The sequence below is a fragment of the Numenius arquata genome, chromosome 11 (assembly GCF_964106895.1).
Source record: "Numenius arquata chromosome 11, bNumArq3.hap1.1, whole genome shotgun sequence".
Classification (NCBI taxonomy): Eukaryota; Metazoa; Chordata; class Aves; order Charadriiformes; family Scolopacidae; genus Numenius; species Numenius arquata.
Window position 1 is genome coordinate 19,722,610 of NC_133586.1, and position 19,437 is coordinate 19,742,046.

The 19,437-nt window shown below is 39.2% G+C and overlaps 1 protein-coding gene across 1 annotated transcript in view; it reads right to left on the reverse strand.

The window, feature by feature from the left end:
* CIB2 (calcium and integrin binding family member 2) overlaps positions 1-19,437 on the reverse strand; it is a 50,686-nt gene that overhangs the window by 17,047 nt on the left and 14,202 nt on the right. Inside the window, exon 2 of the mRNA XM_074155984.1 lies at positions 16,394-16,428. The gene's annotated coding sequence lies outside the window, so the exon portion shown is untranslated. The remainder of the gene's footprint in view (positions 1-16,393; positions 16,429-19,437) is intronic.

The following is a 19,437-nucleotide window of genomic DNA, read 5'->3' on the forward strand; positions in this document are numbered from 1 at the left end:
AAAGAGGGCTTTGATGCAGTATCCAGCATGACTGCTACTAACAGCCATGCGTAACCTGAGGTGTGTAACTAAGTAGTATTTCACAATACCTGTATATAACATTTAAGCACCATATAGGTACTACACGCACAGAAGAAATAGGCCTGGACCAATGTACTAACACTGTGAGTATAACCCAGGGATCACATCTCAGTGCAGATTATTGGTTGATCTGCACTATGCAAGAAAAAGTTGCTGTTTAACAGCTCAAGGAATTTAAAAGCCAAACAATATGGAACTATGATGCTATAGACAACAGTATCCTTGGGGGACCTTACTTTGAATTCAAAATGCCCTTTTCCTATCTGTGCCTCTCTAACATAGCAGATTTAGTCTTACAGTTCTAGCACTGGCTGACACCAGCACACAGACCATTTCCACTTCATTCCATTGCACGTAGTCTTCTTTCATTCTTGGCTCAGCTTACTCATCAAACCAGTATATTTTTAAAAGCAATAAACAAGTGTTTTTCCCAGAGATGCAAGTCAAACAATCACAAACGTAGTTTCACTCTCTAAGGCTTGCTTATGGTGCTAAAAGCATTATGTTATAGTCTTGGTAAGAGAGCTCAGAAAGAAGCAGCAAAGGCCATGAAACACATCAATGTTTCTAAAGGTTTAGAAGCTGAACATCAGTAAATTATAAAAACACTCTCAGTCTCAGGCACAACCTGGGAAAAGACTGCGCAAGTGTTTCTACGATGTTACTTTTAATTGTTAATTAATTTAACAAGCGTTAATCCCACCCTTTATTTGCTGTCTCCAAATATTCCAGTGAATGGTTTCAAAAGCCAGGAGAGAACAGCCATGTGTAAATAAAACATTAAATTAAGCAGGATGCAAATTTTAAAACTATCTTAGCACATTTGTTCTCACTGGGATGCTCACTCAAACTAGGAATAGAAACACTTCAAGTAAAATGGGTATCCAATTCAAACTCACCAATGGATCTCAAATGTTGACCTCTAAAAAAAAGCTACAGACAGAAATTGCCTGGTAAGTAAAATATTACCTGTCTACAAGCAATTCATATATGAGAGAGATTAATTCTACTGATTTGCTGATTTTACTGATCCTAGTGATATCTCATTCTAGCAGACAAGTATCTGCAATCCAGGACTCTCAAATGACAGCACAAAAAGGTTGGAGAGGGAACACCTGTATCCTAATGCTCAAAGATTAGTGAGAAATCAATATATTTAGCATGAATGTGTGACCTGTCAATCCTCTAAGAAATACCACACGTAAAAAGAATAGGTAGGAAGATTAGGTAGCTGTTGTTCACAGAAAACTTAGAAAATGTACTATAAAATGTAATTTTTATCATTAATCAATTTTGCTTACACCTATTTGATACAGTGCTTAGGACAGAAAGTGGTCATTTTGCCATGTCCTGTGTACTAGCACAGAGAATTCTGGCCTCTCATTAGGTCACATGTACTACTTACCTATATTGAAAAGCTGTATTTATTATATTGGGACTTACTTTCATTTTAACAAAAAAAAATCCTGCCTGCTCACTAGGTATACTAACAATTACAAATAGAAATCAACATTTTTTTAAACAACTGAACACAAACAAAACAGTAATACTGGAAGTAATGCTTCGCCAACCCCTTCATTTTTCCAGCTTTAGCCTCAGCAGCCCCTCAGTTGGCCCCACAAGCAACTGAACTATTTCAGATTAATGCAGGTAATTCATTTAAAAAACTAGGAGAAAATAATCTACAGGCATCTTTTTTCTCAGCACCTTTTTGGTCATGATTATGACGTGTCACAAAGAGCACCTGAAATGGAACATAGAAATATGTTTTGTCTGGACCTCAGGAAATGAATGTGTTTACACTACGCAGCAATATACTGTGCCATACAGGAAATTAAATATCCACTGATCTAAGCATATTTCAGCTTCTTGCCACAGCTCACTCTGACATTTCATAAATACTGTGTAATACAAGACGCGAGAGCCATTTCCCACTCCAGCAACTGATTTCTCTGTTGTAAAGAGCAAAGATGGCCCTAAATACAACAGGAAAAACAGCTTAACAGCACTTACGGGAAAGCAAACCTTTAAAATAAAATATCCATCTAAGAAATTTTTTTTATTTTTTTTTTAAACCTAGACTACTGAAGTGGTGCCCTACTCTTCATGAAAATAAAGCACTCATCATTGGAACAGCCTGACCATTGTGGGCAACATTTCAAAACACATGAGCTGGTAATACCTGCCCAGTTTAACTGCCAAGATTTTCTTCTCTACTTTCTCTAGTATTAGACTTTTCTGTCTTTGCTTTGTCTCCTCCAGCAGGACTATGAATACAGGCACTGTGTTGGGCATCTTAAAGGAGTTCTCCATAATATCTTTCAGAAGACACAGAAGGGATTGAAACAAAGTGATTTGTGTTTCATAGTTTACCGAGCTTGTTATATCAATCTCAAATGCAAGGTATGGGATTTCTCTTAGTTTTCAATAAAAAACTCTGAACAAACCTCTTGATTGGAGGAAAAAAAAAAAAAAAAGCAAAGCTGAGTCTATTTCTACTGGGAACAAACATATGACAGAATCCTAAAAATGTTGTGGGAAAGTATCTCTTACTGAAATACAATCATATCACACGATTAAATAAACACATGCTCATGGTAACAAAAGCAGCCACCACAACAATGTGAGTTTAAAGTTACTTTAGTACTGGGAATAACACAGTGCTACAACGGAGACTGAATACTCAGGTGACAAATAAAAAGTACTTAAAGCAGCACTTCATTGTCACCACTGTGACTCCCAGTCATCTGGTACTCAGCACTATTTTGGTAGAAATACAGCTTCTTATGATGCTCACCAAATTAAATAAGAAATTTTGAAATTATATCTATAAAGCAAGCAATATTATTCCAACACGAGAAATACGCTTGTAAGGCACATGACAGGTTGCAATGTGATGTCCCTATTGCCATTTGCTGTGAAGCAACAATTTTATTTCAACGATGGAGGCTTAGAGGGAGAGAGATCAACAAGCGGGCACAGCCACAGCCCTTACCAGCTGCTTACTGATACTCCTTTTCTCGGGGCAAAGGTTTAGTCTCTTTATAACACGCAATATCACTGCAAAGTAAACCCATCATTGCTTGCTGACAGAATTCACAATCTTGTCCACAGGAATTAACACGACCTATTTATAGTGAAATTAATCTAAACTCTCCAGTAGCTGAAAGAAGGATCCGATTTTTCAACTGGATGATATTGTGCTGTTAATTGCAAAGCACTCAGCAGAGCAATTCAGTTTTGTGTTAGATCTTAGAACTGCCTTTCTGGTCCCACGGGTATCAACTAATTTGGGTCTTCCAGTATAAGGCAAACAAAAGCATTCCTATTTTACTGCGGACAAGGCACCTACATTAACTGCAAATAATATAGTATGTCCACCTGATGGCTCTGTGATGAGTACAATTACCCAAGACTGATGCACTCTTTCTTATTGTGCTCTTACCACTACCACAGACATCGAGTTTTTGCAATTCCTTCAAGAAAAAATGATACTACCCGAGTACACTTACACCTCCGTACAATGTAAATACGCTCATTTCAGAAAGCTCCTCTAAGAAAACATTCAAAGCATCCCTCTGAAGGGATTAGGTTTTAGCTAAAAACACTGCCAAAGGACCAGAATAAAAACATATTCCTTTAGTTTGCTGCCACGGATTAACAGAATTAATTTCTCTTTCCTTTCTGCAAGGAGTTACAGCCAGAAGCATGGAGTTGAGCAACACATCTGCTGACAGAACTCAGTTTTTAGAATCAGAAAGGGAAAGGCATGCCCTGGGGTGGGAGGTGGGGAAAAACAACCAAAGCAAGAAGACAGCTCCTCCTGCCAAATAACTTTACTGTAAGATATATATACGTCCCTACATACATATACATATTCATACGTTAACACGTGCAGTTTCTACACCTGTGTTTTATTCAGAAACATCCCCAATGCAGACAATATTTATTTTTTACAGAAATCTGGTGAGATAGTATTCTGCCAGTCCGTCCATTTGAAACTAAGTCTTTCTTTTCTCTCTGAAGATGAGCAGAAAGGAGCTGCCGGGCACTAGTAAGTAGGCAGCCTTCCCTTCCAGCACGCTGCCTCGGGCTCAGCTGGGCGCTGCTGGAATTAGCTGGAAGGCAGATGATAGACACAGAAATGTGCAAGTAATTAATGGTAGATTTGAGGGCAGCTCTGATATCCTGTTCTCCTCCTCCTAACTCTTCCATTAATTCATGAAATCGCTCAAAGATCTGCAGGTATAAGAGCTTTCCACCTGAGTGGATTTCACACTAAAGCATCCAAATGAGTCTGTAGGAAATGGCTGTGATCCAATTCCTGAAAACTAAATTGCAGCAATAAAATAGTCTTTCACATGCTTTTATCTGCAAGGATCCTACAACTCTATGATAGCCTCGCTACCCGGCACGAGTAGCTAATATCACAATGAAAAAGGCCGTAAGATTTCTCTAGCTTAGGTTCCAAACCCAACATATAGGATGTTGCACGAGCTCCATTATCCTTTTTAATAAAACATACAAACAAAAAAACCAACCAACAACAAAAAAAACAGTAACACCTTTTCCCACTGAAAGTTATTTATGCTGGAAAGTTCTTCAGGGACACCATGTGCTGTTTTATGACAAATGAAGCACTGGATTGCCAGTCTCTCAAGCGACCAGATTTTGTAGAAAACAAATGCAATACATCACTACATCAAATTGTCATACCCCTGCCATACTGGGATCAAGGACTATGAGCAATACTGTTAGTCAGACCCAGTAATCATCTCCCAAATGCTGCCCTGGTTGGCACTGTACAGATTACTGACTGTTCTGACACGTCTCAATAACATTAACTACTAACAGTAAATGGAAAATAAAGAAGCTTCTGTTGTAAAGGATTTAATATTTCTCCTGTTCTTACAGAAGCAGAAGGCTTCTATAAGATGACATGAACACACCAGAAGCAGTTGTGACCTAGAGAGGAAAGTCTTTTTGTCCTTTTACTTGGCATACCCCTCAACACGAAGCATATCTGAAAATAACCTATATCTACTTCAGCTAAATGTCATAGTCCCAGAAACATTTACGTTTTGTCAGGGGAGCAATGTAAGGTTTTGCAGTGCTGTCTGAACACATACAGATTTGGAAAGGCTGCCATTACCATGTCCAGAGCATTATGTATATTCAGAGGCCCAGGACCTGCAACCAGCCTCACTGTCTTTGTAGTAGTGACTACAGGCCCTGCAGTGATATTTATTTCAAAAAATTCTTCTGGATGCATGCATGCCCATTCCTGGATGTGTCCTCTTTGTTGCCAGGATGCCTTATTTACTCTGCATGGAAGAAGGAGGGGAAAAGCTGGCAGTGTTTACTAGTGTCTTCCCTCCCAAAGATGAGAGTGGGAGGGAACACAGTGACAAATTCAGTTTACTGATGATGCCCTGTCCCCACAGATTTTGGTATATGTTAAAGTTTAATGTACTATATCCGAGGATTAAGGCTATGATTCCGTATCAGTTTAATCCAGTCTAAGCCCAAACCGCTGATCTGCCCTTACAGAAATTTCAAGCCCACCCACCTCCCTTGTAGAAGCACTAACACTTAGGAAACTGCAGTGAGGTTCAGGGAACTGATGTGTTTGAAAATACAAAAGTTTTCAGAGTCAGCTCCTTGAGCTGATGCAACTGTAACAGCAGTACTGGCTGTGCAAATAAATGGGAGTGTATTTTTTCTATTGAATTCATCAATTAATTAAGGGCAGAATAAATCACCTGTAGGCAGCACAAGTTTTTAAATCAACTCAGCTGCTCAGCAACAAGAGAAAACCAAAAAAGCTGTGTTCAGAAAAAAAACCCAAACCCAACATAGCATTGCCTCCACAGCCTACTTTTCCTTTAGGCTAAATTTCATTCTACCACTTATGAGTATTTTACATGGCAAAAAAAGGTGGGTCAGAGTTTGTCCCTACTTCTTGAAGGCGTGACATCCTGGGGTCAGCAAGGGTGACACTGTGGGTATTTGCTGGACATAGCTTGACTGGGATGGCTCCTGGGAAGTCATATCAGAGCCTCCAGCTACACATGCGTGGACCTGAAAAAAGAAATTTCCAAGCTTACACCCTACAGCAATTGTTTTAATTTGCTATTGAGATTTAAGAGAAAATCAGATTGTACCCAAGGTCATCAGTGGGTGTGTTAAACCAGGGAGAAGCTCTTCCTTGGCTTGATATACACAAATCACCACCATTAAGTGTAGTGACAACACATCACAGCTGCCTGGGCTGCCTTTGTAATAAGAACTCCACACTAAAGGAGTACTGAAAGCATATGATAGAAGTTTGTAATGACTCACTGATTAGAAATAAGTAGAGACATTAAAGTGGCCTTTAGAACCTAACAAATATCTCACCAACTCTGGTCCTGCCCTCACAGTATTGTCACTTGATTTATGTTGCAAAGGGAAAACATTTTTATTCAGCAATATATAACCTGTTTATTCCTAAATAACAGGAATACGTTCAAATACCTTAACATTACAATCAAGATCACCCCAAAGAGTAAATTCTAGATTGCTCTGCAGAACATAAATAGCAAAATGGCTTAACTGGCACAATGAAGCAAAGCAGTGAGCGCTGATGGACAGTGCCACAAGGAGTTCAGAGGAGCTGTGGCACGACCTGACCAGAGACTGACTGTACAGAATGGAATAAACAGCAGCAGGTCCAGAGAAGCGCTCTGTTGCTGTGCAGATGTGCTTTCAGTTATTCACCACAGCCAAAGCTATAGGCTCTTGTCCAGATGCCAGAGTTGAACACAACAGCTGGAGAAGGACTTCTTGTAATATGCAGAGAAGAATTCAGCACTGCAGAGACCAGCAGGAGCACCAACTACTCCATCCATAGCCCTGGAAACAGACAGAGCTGAGCACTCAGCCCCTCTGAGCCCCTGGAGACAGCTGGCAGGAAGCAAAAGAAGCAACAGGGTTCAAGATGGGATTGCACAGGCTGCAGGAAAGAATGCATCGTGCTGATGCAAAGACACTGACGGAAACTGATTTACAGGTGATGCCACAGAGGCTGTAGCCCTGTAACAATGTGCATCGGTGAGGTGCACATACTCTCTTGTCCTATAGTGCTAGTATTGCAGAGGACAAATGTGTGATCGGAGAGCTGGGGAACAGGTCCAGACAGGCCTCTATCTCTAAGTCTGCCACACAGAGAAAAAGTTGCTATGGCTCAAAGAGAAGGAAGTTCTTTACTCTGGGGCTGAGAAACTGAGGAAGGAGGGGCCTTCAGGAATGCCTGCAACTGATAAGAAAAGTACTTTCAAGGTCTCAGATTTATGCCATACATTCACAAACTGCTTTTGTAACAAGAGTTAAGTGTTGCACATGGTAACTAAGGCATAAATCTCTGTGCTGCAGCAATTCCTCAGTGAATTACTGCCTCCAAGGATTGCAAGAGTTTAGAACAGTCTATTAGAGAAAGAGATCCAACCATATGAAGCTGGAACCAAAATGACAGGAAGCCCGAAGTCACTAAATTGCCACACTTTGACAAAATAATAAAGAACAAAGCAGGAAAACAACAAAAAAGCAACAAAACAACACAAGCAGAGAGAGTTGAAAGGTGAAGGAATTTTGATACGTTTCTGTTACTAATACGCCTTGTCCCTTCTATGCTTTCCAGTTGAAGTTATTTTCATTATATCAATACAATACAATAACTGGACACAGAAATCAGATTTATAAAAAGGCAGCATAAGAGGAAGACAAAAGGCTGATAGATGAGCCTTTTAGTTAACAAGTGTTCTTTCGTCTGCAATGCAAAATTGTATAAATTAATTCAAGACAATATTCAATAAATATTCTCATAAACCATCTGCAGTAAAATTAAAAAGAAATTCTGCATGATAAATGTTTTTGGCAGAAAATTTATATTAATAAATTCATTCTAAAAGATCTAGTCGTACTTAGGAAGGCTTTGCCTTTCAATACATGTAACTCTGCTGGTCACAGAACTTCATGAGGTGCAGTAAGTATAGATAAAAGGAGTTTATAGTATTTTTCCTTCCTTGAAGCACCACTGAAAAAACTGCTCACAGACCCCTTTTCCGCTGGTAATTCAAAGAATCACAGAACAATTGAGGTTGCAAGGGACTCCCGGCAATCATCTGGCCCAGCCCCTAGAGTGGGTTGCCCAGGACCATGTCCGGGTGGCTTTTGAATATCTCCAAGGATGGAGATTCCACAACCTCTGAGCAACCAGTTCCAGTGCTTTGTCACCCTCACATAAAAAAAAAAAAAAAAAAAAATTAAAAAAAATGCTTCCTTATGTTCAACCAGAACCTCCTGCTTTCAGTTTGTACCCACTGCCCTTGTCCTGTCACTGGGCTCCATCTTCTTTGCACCCTCCAGATCCCAGCTCTCTCAGCCTTTCCTCCAGTTCCTTGACCATCCCAGGTGCCCTTTGCCAGACTCTCTCCAGTAGCTCCATATCTCTCCTGTACTGGGGTGCCCACAACTGGACACAGTACACCAGTACTCCAGGTTCCATACAGATCAACACTGAGAATGATATTGTGCTCACCTGAGCCTAGCAAAACAGGTGCAACCTGACTAAAATATAATAGAGGAAAGCTTTATGGTACAGGAGATGCAGGAATTGTCTAGAAGCCCTTTTTTTTTTTCATTCATAGAGAATACAGAAACTTTGTTAACAACAAGAATAGAAACATAATTAACAAGATCAATAGTAGCTTCAGGATGTATGTTCTTCCTGTATGTAGTTTCTTGCACAAAATTCAGGAATATTCCCAAGGGTATAGAGTTCTCCCCAACTTTATTCTCTTGGCAGATGTTTTTTTCCCCCCAAAGCTGACAATATGGGAATTTCCCCTTTCTGCATACTTGATTTCCCCAAGCTTTTGGAAAGATGGGATTGTTAGAAAAACAGGAGCTGTATTCTAACCCCTCCCTGCACCCGCGTAACGACTTGCTCCACAGGGAGAAGCATCTCCAGCAGTTTGCTGCATTTGCTCCATATAAGGAAGGCTTTCCAGACACTTGGAGGAAATCCCTGCTTATCTGCCCAGTTCAGGGACGTTTCAGATTTAAAACTGAATTGGCCAGAAGGGTTCCTCTGCACCTCACCTTTCAGCCCTCTAATACATGCCAAGAAACAGGCAGAGAAGTGAATGCAACAGAATTACTAATTTTCTTCTACAAAAAGGTTCAAAGGTTTGTTGACTGTCCAGAGGGTGCCCAGCTTGGTAATTTAGTGCCATATTCCCCCAGCAACTGTCTAGCTAGGTTACGTCAGTCTCAAGCTGTGCAACTTCAATTTACAGATTTTGTGCTTTTTGGCTCGGACAGGCAATCCAAGAGCACCTGTGTTTGAATACCTGGGTATTTGCCAAATGGTACTCGTCTACAGGGAGAAATAGAAACAGATGGGCTGGCTAGCAGACAAGCATTATTACTGGATAAAAGCTTGCCTGCTAGAAAATCAGATTTACAAAACTGCGTAAGAGAACTACTGCCTTGTAAGAGACAACTCAAGCATTTGTTCCCATTTACAATCACAAGAGAGGCACATTGTATAAACAGATCCATGCTATGAATAAAGTGCTTTTCCAACCTTTCTTCATATGTAATTTTTTCTCTTATGGTTGTTTCTCTCTACTGGATGTTTTCCAGTACAACAAATCTTTTTGAATGGCGATGCCCAAAACTGGACAGTCTATTCCTACTCAGGTCCCAACACTGCTGACTGGAATGGAATTCTCCCGTTTTATGTACAATGCTGAGGTCAACGCACCCTGGAACTACATTTCCCTATTTTTTGCAAGAGCATCAGGGGATTTGGGGGTTTGTTTCTTTGTTAAAATTATGCTCACTTCACTTAGAACAACTAACTCCTGCCCCATTTTTTTCTTTTTTTTGTTACATTGCATTCTGCACTTGCAAATTTTTCTTAGTTCTTAGTATGTGGCTGTGTGAACGTCCTCTTGCTGATTTTGGATCTAATAATTTCTCTAATATATTGAGCACTGTTGAAAAAGCTATTCTTGATCTTCATAGTGCCTGCAACCCTCTTCACCTCAATGTTTCCTACCATTCTTACAAATTTTCTAAGTATGTTCAATACTACCTTAGCCAAGAGTTGAGTGCACTTACACAGGTAGAAAAAGGACTAACACATACAGGAATATATAAAAGGCTTTACCAAAATAAAGATATGTTTGCATCTGCTTCTTTTCTCTTAGCCACAACAGCAGCCACTCAAAGGAAGAGATTTGCTTTTAACAACTCCACAGTGGCTGACTCTGAGCACGTATTATGTTGCAGGCACTTACGAACTGATGGTCTGCCAGTGTGTTATGGCATCTTTCCATACACCAGAGTTGTGCCTGAAGTTATACACACTTGTCTAACTTCCACATTCTCCTTCAGAAAAGCAGGGCATGTTTTCAAAGCTCTAACACATACCTACCAACGAAATCAGTAACAACTCTAAAAATTTGTCAGCTGTCCTATAAGTATTTTGAGTCAGTGATAACATAAATATGTCTGCATTACCCAACATTCTTTAACACGTTCTTACCCTGGGCCCATGAGTGAATCCTCTTAGTTGTCTTAAGCACATCTTAAAATTAACCATCTTCAATAAAGACTTAAGTGTGTATTTAATCTTTTCTGGTGATAAGTAGCTATCAAATACCAATAATGACCTATGGTTTCTATTTTTCTCTTTCACCAGGCATGCTTGCTTCTGCTGCAGTCTAACTTACTTTTTTTTTTCCTAGACCCATTTTCATTATTCTGTGTTCTTTTCTTCTTCACCTTAAATTTGTAAATCCTACTATTTCCTGATAATTTGCAAACATAATGCCTTCCACACCCAGATTATCAATCAAGAGAATGTGTCCTCAACCCCTCTGACTGCAGCCTGTGTTTATGTTGAATTAAGTTGATGCTGGTACCAATACTAAAGTTAGACTAAGCTATTCTAACACCTTACTGGTACTGAAATGCTCAGTCTTGCTCTCCTCTCCTTTCCTCATTTTCAGTTGCATTTCAGTTCGCTCTGGCTCTTGTGCCAGCTTTAGCACTCATCCTATCCCTTGGAGAGCTGATTCAGCTCATTAAACCAGCAGAAAATAGATTTGTTGTTGTTTGGGCTTTTTGATGGGCTACTTTTCCTGTAGGGACAGATAAAACCACTTAGCCCGTTTCACCTAATTGCAGTCTCATGCTGGTTTACATCAGTTCAAATTGATTTAAATTGGAGCAGCCATGTTCATCCCTTCATCCCCATCTACACAACTGTGCCCCTTCCCTTGTGCCCATGCTGACACTCATGCAGCTGGATGATGAGCCAGACAGGGGGGCTGACTTTAGCCAGAAAACTATTCTCTCTCTCTCTCTTTTTTTTTTAATTTGGTAAGGTTACTCCTTGCCGGGTTGTCTCCCTGAACTTCACAGATGCATGAGAAATTCAGTTCAGCCTAAACAGAAGTGGCCCTGTGCTTCCTTCACATCACACCCGAGAGCGTTCTGCAGTGCATGAAGATGTGCACAACAGTACTTGCTTCCCTCTTAACTGAGGTGGGGACATGCTAAATCAGTGTTAATTAACGACGGGGTCATAACCCGTTTTATTCCCACCCAGTAAAATTTCAGACAGGCAGAAATACCTCTTGATTCTACGCTGTTCCTTAGACAGCAATTTGTATTCAACAGTTCATATACAGTCAATGAATGCTATTGATTGTATGACTATCTGCCATATCATAAACTGATCATGTATAGGGGTTCCCAATAAGCAGAAACATCCCACTGTGAGGATAAGGCAAAAAAGAAAATACAATGATTCCAAATGACTATTCCTTCTCCCACGATTTTAGGCCTTTACAAAACTACTCCCATGATTTTATTCTTCTAAGCATTTTACATCAAACGTTCATATTCAGCTTTGCACACTGTACTTTTCAAACAGAACATCTATTTTTCACCATCCATTAACCTCATCTCTTACCCCAAGAATATCTAATTTTCACAATCATATCCTAAGGTTGCACTGTTTCTCATAAGAATTTCTTGGTTTGCTCTTTTTGATACAGATAGGGTGCAAAGTCACACAGGCAATGGCTCGCTTATCTCCCATACTCAGCCCATAAGCATAAATAATGTAATTAAGTCTAAGTGCATGCTTTGTTTTCTTCTCAGGAAATAGACTGTTTCCTTGCAACTTCAGTTACAAAATACAAAATGTATTATTAGGCTTTCACAGTACTCAAGCAGAGGTCCATTAAATGTTTCTTACTGGAAGAAGCTGCGCTTCTATTTCACAATAAATTATTACAATTTGGGGTGTTACCATTAGCATCACTCATGCCCTTTTATTTTACTGAAGAGAGAAAAGCAAACTAAGACAAAATTCTTTATTTACATTTCTATGCTTTTTAGAGAAACAGTACTTACTAAAAATCTATCAGGGTTGCTTTAACTTAAATAGTATTGCCACATTCAACACTTCACTGTTCTTTAGTTCTGTTTAAAGGACCAGGACTCTCAGGTGTCAATAACACCTCTCAGAGACACCATAAGCCTCAAAAAAATATCCAGCACAGCTTTTTCATACCATGTAAGGTAAAACCTACAACTAAGATCAGTTTTAGCACACTAAAAATAGTTCAAATTATTCTTACCAGGCAGAGCTTGCAATCTAAACTGACAAGACAAAGGAAATACCCTCATACTTAAAAGGCACAAAAATATGAAGTGTAGGAAATACAGGCAAATTACAGTGGCAATTTGTCAAAGGTGCTCAGTTGCTTACATAGAATAGTGCCAGAGTAAGGAAGTAAACAGGAGCTTCCAATTCCCCGGTCCCTATCCCACACATAGTCCCCATGTCAAACGTCCTTAGAAAAGCATCCTCTTGTTCTTGAACAGCAAGAGAATCTTTTCCACAATTCAATCCTGTTTCCTTTATCTTCAAGTCCTATGAATCACGGTGACCTCCTCTACTCTGTGTCCCACTTGCCATGCAAAAAAAGATTACAAATCATCTGTCTGCAAATCTAGTTCCAAACTACACAGTTTTGAGAGAGACACATGTAGTGTCCTGTCCAGCAGCGTGGAATTTGTAGTACCGTGCAATCTGCCTAGGTCAAAGAAGAAATAAAGATCCATTTCTACTCAGCTATTCCTTCATGCTGCCAACAGTCCTCCAGGACAATGGAGTGCTCTTGCCTGCTGAAATAAATTGGGACCTGTTTTTTACCGTTACCAAAGGTCCTGTGTGCGATACAGTCTCAGGTTTTGGATATGGCACACACCAAAAATCAACCCCAGAATACTGTTATATAAAAAAACCTTGCAAATCCAGATCATGTATTGTTGTGATTTTGAGAATGTTTTGAAACTTTGTCTTCAATGCCCTGATATCAAGCTTCATCACGTCTCACATGTAAAGAAAAACAGAAGAATGAATGTGAAAGTTCTATGATGATTCTGTACAGAAATATCTCGTTTCAGCCAGTTTTTATCCGCTTGTCAAAGCTGCACATTGCACATTCATTCTCTACAAGTTTTTTTTATCCAGAAAAAGAGAAGAGAACTTGCTGACTCTTCATTTCATAGCCAGATTTTGCAACACTGTAAATTCCTGTTCGCCTACCATCGAATGACATTTTCTAATTTCATTACTTTTGAATATCTTTTCTTGAAATCTGCAGTGTATTTTTCAAAGTACACTTATTTTCTCAGTTGCATATGATGGTTCAAATTTACAGTTTGGAACTATTGTTTTCTGAATTAAAAAAAAAAAAAATCCTATTCAGATTAAGCAGTTTCCTAATTACAACTTCTGTGGAGACATTTGAGTCCTTATTTCCTTTATTTCACCAGCATTTTACAGTTTTGAGTCCATTCTCCCCTTCTCTCCCCACCAATGTTACAACTTTCCTATAAAATTGGTCACATTTTATGTCATTTTCTTTAAATTGGACCTATACTGCACGTTTTAAGCTTCCTATTTGTCCACAAATTTTTCTATAGGTGTATTTTAGATGCGCAAGTACCAAAATCAGTCATTTTTCTTCTTGCAGTGGAAATCAATTACTCTTTCAGGCTAATTCCAATATTTCCTTAGAGATTGTCCCAGAGGAGAAAAAGAAATTAATCCTAAGAGCAAGATGACATAGTGTCACAGTTTACAAACCACTTCCCCAGGAACGGTCCCAATTCTCTGATTAAACTGAGCATTCAAAGCGACAAAGAGAAGCTTAACTTGTGTAAAATCTAAAATCCTTAATTCATAATTATTTCCTTCATAGGAACACATTACAAATAGAAGTAATTCACTGTTTATAAAGCCTTTAACAATTTTGAGCTTAAAGGGAATTCTAGAAATATAAAGCAATTTTTTCAGTTTATCCAATCCAAACAAATTTAATTTCAGAAGTTGTGTATAAAGGTAGATCTGTGAAACAGAAGAACAATATGTATTGATTTTTACAAAATTTAGACAGTGGCTAAAGGTCTGATTTATACAGGAAATTACACTAAACCATTGGGGATTTTTTTTTTCTGGCTATAAAATGTATGTATCTGAGATTTAGGGGCTACATAAGGAGGATTTTTTATTCCATATCCAATTACTAGAACTAATAATGGTACAGGAATATCACCGAATCACTTCTGATGTCTAAACCATAAAGTCTCAGTTATTTCAGATTCACGGCTGCTTTTCTAAACAAATTGTGACGACAAATTCTGTTATTCCCAAAGTCAGTGTTTTCAAGCAGAACTAACAACGTTGCAGCCTTGGCAGAACATACAACGACCATTCATTTTTATTGATGCTGGATGAGTTTTTGTAGGGTACCACAAACATAGAATGACACCTCTCTATAGCTAACGATTATGCATCATTCCTAGAGGTTTGCAGCTGAGGGATGCTTTGCTAAACAAGTTACATCCATGCTACAGTAATTCACTTTTGTGAAGCCTTGACTCACTTTGAGGACACCAGTACCTCTGTTGGAGCTAGCCTGCATTAAGGTTAGTTTCTCTTTGGGCCACCTGTCACCCACTCACTGCACACACGTTCTGTCTTATTCCATCACACCGTCATGGATCATTTTAAACCATAACAGTTATGTGAGAGGGATCAAATTAAATCCTGGCTCAGGTGGTGGTATTGCATGGTCTTACTGCACAATGGTCTCGGAGATGTGCGCTGCTGAGGAGCAAGTGCATCATTTCTCTGTGAGAAATGAGAACAAGGTATGCAAGAAATTAGCTGAAATACCACCTTTATGTTTCCAGCAAAAAATAAAGCAGCCAACTCAAAGCCATGCCATTAGTTTTTGCCTTCACAGTCACTGAACATCAGCCTTACTGAGGTTTACAGCAACAGAGCACAGGCAAAGAACATTTCTCTGAGATACCATGTCTATTTTTGATCTCAGAGCATTTCCCAATATTCATGAGAACAAAGGCTTCCTATGTCTGAGAAGCTATTCACATTTGAGAATCTTGAAGCATTATGAGCTTCTAGGTCTAGATACATACCGCAGATTTATTCTCACTCCCTAATGGGGCAAAAATCCTCAGGAAAAACAACAGCAGGTGTATTGACAGGACAGGATCTTCATCATGGTTTTACAGATCTTTAGTCTGAATGGTTAGAAGGTCAAGAATCCATGGCAGGATCCAGGGCAAGAAGTCAGCATAGACAAAGGCAGACAATACTTCACGTTGACTCAATCCATCACTACCAACAAAACCCAAGTCTCTTTTACTGCAAACAGTGAGACCTTCTATTATTGCTTAGTAGTGAACTTAATCTTTGTGACTTTTCTATAGGGAAAGTTTGAACAGAAAAACAAACAAACAAAAACCAACACTAAAATAAACCCCACCAGCATTTTTAGCACTCCACAGTTTAAGTTCCACCAGTTTTCCCTACATTTAAGTCCATACCAAAACCTGTACTGACTGATTGAAGGATGTGCCCTCATTGGTATAACTGAGCAGAAAAAGCAGCAAATTGCCTTCATAAAAAGTCACTGGCTCTCGACTGTTCGATGGCTTATCCCTAAAAAAGCCTATGATATTGACATCCAGCTACTTCCCACCTGTTTCCCTATATACATTTACATATTATAATTGTATCTTGAGTCCAATCCTACATTCATTCATTCATGCAAAATAACTGGCTTTATTTGGTTTCCTCACAAGTCAGAAAAAAAAAAGTATTTAGTCCCTTCCATAGGAATCATGAAGGAAAAATGTAATACAGGTTACTTACCGAAGGATTTCTTTCCTAGTGAAGAACGTGCAATCCTGTTAAAAAACAAAATGTGTTACTGTACTATAAAAATATTGAAAACAGCAGCAAAGAATCTTTTTTCAACCTTTTGGAAGGAAACTCAGATCTAGTGGAAAAACATTAAAAATGCCATTTGCGTACCATCTGCTTTTGACTCAGAAAGCAATATAAGCTATAAAATAACTGAAATATCCTAAGGACAGGACTAGCAGGAAAAAGATATTGTTAATGTGAAACTTTAGGAGGAAAAAAAACCCAGCTTACTCAAATACTTCTCCACAACATTTTGTTCTTTAAACAAAATGAAATCAAAAAGTAAGGTATAGGCCAAAAAAATTCAATAAATGGATCTAGAAAGCTATAAATAACAAATAGATGAAGAGAACTATCTTCTAACTCGGGATATTCCTCTAATAGAGGCAAGTGATTTAATAATAGAAGTTATATACTTATTTATTAGTTAGTAACCCTTTACTAACAACTACTTTGCCCTGTGGTCGCTTTGGTGAAGGCTGCAAACTCCCATATGTTAGGAACATGGATAAAAGGACAACCCCTGCTCCGAACAGCAGGCAAACTATTCCGCTTTCCCTGTGGTATCACAGAATTTGGAGTAACTTACTAGAATGCAAAGCAGAGCTGGCTGAACATGAAAGAAGAGCTTACAAGCATTTCCTTGCACTCTGAATGGCTCTGTGGTGGGACTGCACTTACACTGGTTTAATTCACTCTTTATGAACACCTGCATTTTGCTAGAAGAATTCACACACCATAATACACAAAAGAACCATAATACCAGGAGTGAAAGACTTTGCACTTCATGTCATTCTATGTCAGTCACTAAACAAGTTATATTTGCAGGTGCTGTGAGGAACCATAATAATCAGACCTGTTTCATTAACAGAAATATCCCCATATCTAATATATATTTAGGGCACTTTCTACCCTCCATCCCAAACCAGGGACATTGGTGGCAATGAAATATTGGATGATCAGTTTAGAACATTGTTCAGGTCATGAATTCAGAGAAAAGGCATCTTCTTGTCTCGGAGCTAGTGGCTGATGAGGGTGTATAGGGATACTGATAGGGAACAACCACCAAACCACAACATTCTTCCTGATTATCCACCTCTCTCATAGGCCCGTGTGATGTGGCGAGGCATCTGCCTAAGAATTCAGCTCTTAGTAGTTTTCCTCCTTTAATGTAAACATATTTAAAATAGAACATTTTTTTAAATCAGCTAGCGACAAGGTAACACCATCAGACTTGCTAAGTACATACAAATAGTACGACTCCCCGAGTCCTGCTCTTCACTCAACTCATGAAAAAGCATTTCTTCCCTAAGCTGAGAATCATCCTGGCTAAATGTCTGCTTCTTCCACAGAGGGGAAAAGCAAACGATCACAGCTGGCTGAAGCAGTCAAAGAGCTCGTCTCAGGTATCCAGGTCCGCTCTCAGTCCTGCCTGGTATCAGTTACTGAGTTTGCTTGCTCTCCTCCATATAAAGTGGCCGGGGAAGCAGCTCTTCCTTCAGTGTATTGTGTAGCAGAATAGTGTTACAAGGCACAACAGGAAGCACGTTGTGAGCTGCTGACACTGATGTCACATTGTCTGGAACTGCACAAAGTGAAATAGGAGCCAGCTGGTTAAGTCTTCATTAATTCCAGCACATTCAACACTTACGGTCAAACAGTCACTTAAGGATGCTTCATTTACTACTGAAAGGCAGGTGCAATCTCACCAATAACTGTAATGCCCTCAGCAGCAATCATCCCGTAATTATACGGGCTTGAGAAAACAGCAGACACAGTTACTTAACTAGAAAGCTGACAGGGAATTGATATGCAAATGGCGATAAAGATGAAAAAGAAAAGTTACCCTTTACCTTCCAGAATTCATGCCAAAATGCCGTTGGAAGACAAATTAAGAGGTCGGATCATAAACCTTTTTCACTGAAGGTCCACATAATTTTGTTTTTTTTTAAATCTGAGTCACCTCATGTCTTTGACAACACACACTATTGTCTGCCTTTTTTAATGAAACAAAATTTTTACTAATATAATCTAAAAAACACCGATTTTGAAAACCTTTATACCAAAAGGAGTTGCAAATATCCGTCTGACCACTGTTACTGACTGCAGTATTCCAATTACGCCTGCCAATTCCATGGAAATGTGTGTCAGGGAAGAAGGGCATCAAAAAAAATTACAGTGAATTCACAGACCACTTACAGAGACCTTAAAGCTACTCAGGGTCAGGGCACCACAAATTAATTGGGACCTGGCCTATACTTTTGATCCACAGCAAGATCATACACAGCACTTAAGAAACGCTTTACCATTAAGAAGCCTGTCTCGTCTCAGATGACAAATGTAAAAGCCACGGCTCCAAGCTACCTCTGAAAGGGAGGTCCAGCCACCCCTTGCTTCTCTCAGCTTCTTATTTCTGCCTCTGCCTTTATGCAGACCTCACACCGATAAGCAGCGTAACTGCATCAGAGAACTCTGAAAGAAGGAAACTAACCTAGCAGAAATGGATTAACTTCAAGCTTGGATCATTTCCTTTTAGTGGCTTAGAATGTAGCGTCAGTAGTGCTGGTACGAGAGATGAAACTGAAACAAGTATCTATTGATGGCAGGAAAGAGGTGCAGGACTCCCTTTTTTTTTGAAAGCACAGCCCTAAGTTGGATTAAAGTCACAATGGAACAAGGGTCTAAATCACATAATTACATTTTATAGTTGCTGGAAATCCAGCAATTTAATTCCAATTTAATTAAAGACTTTTGGCCAAAGAAACGCGGAGGTGAATCATCCAATTTTCTTCTGGCTACTTCATTCATATAGACAATACACAATAATGGACAATAAATAATAAACTAAAATGTTACATTAACTCCCTCCTGAGGAAAGGTGAAGTGGGTCCTGGAAAGCACTTGTCATTTCTGCATATGATGACATTCATCTTCCTCCAAGCCAGAAATAGCAAATGTGTTCCACGATATCATGTGGACTGCATTTGAGT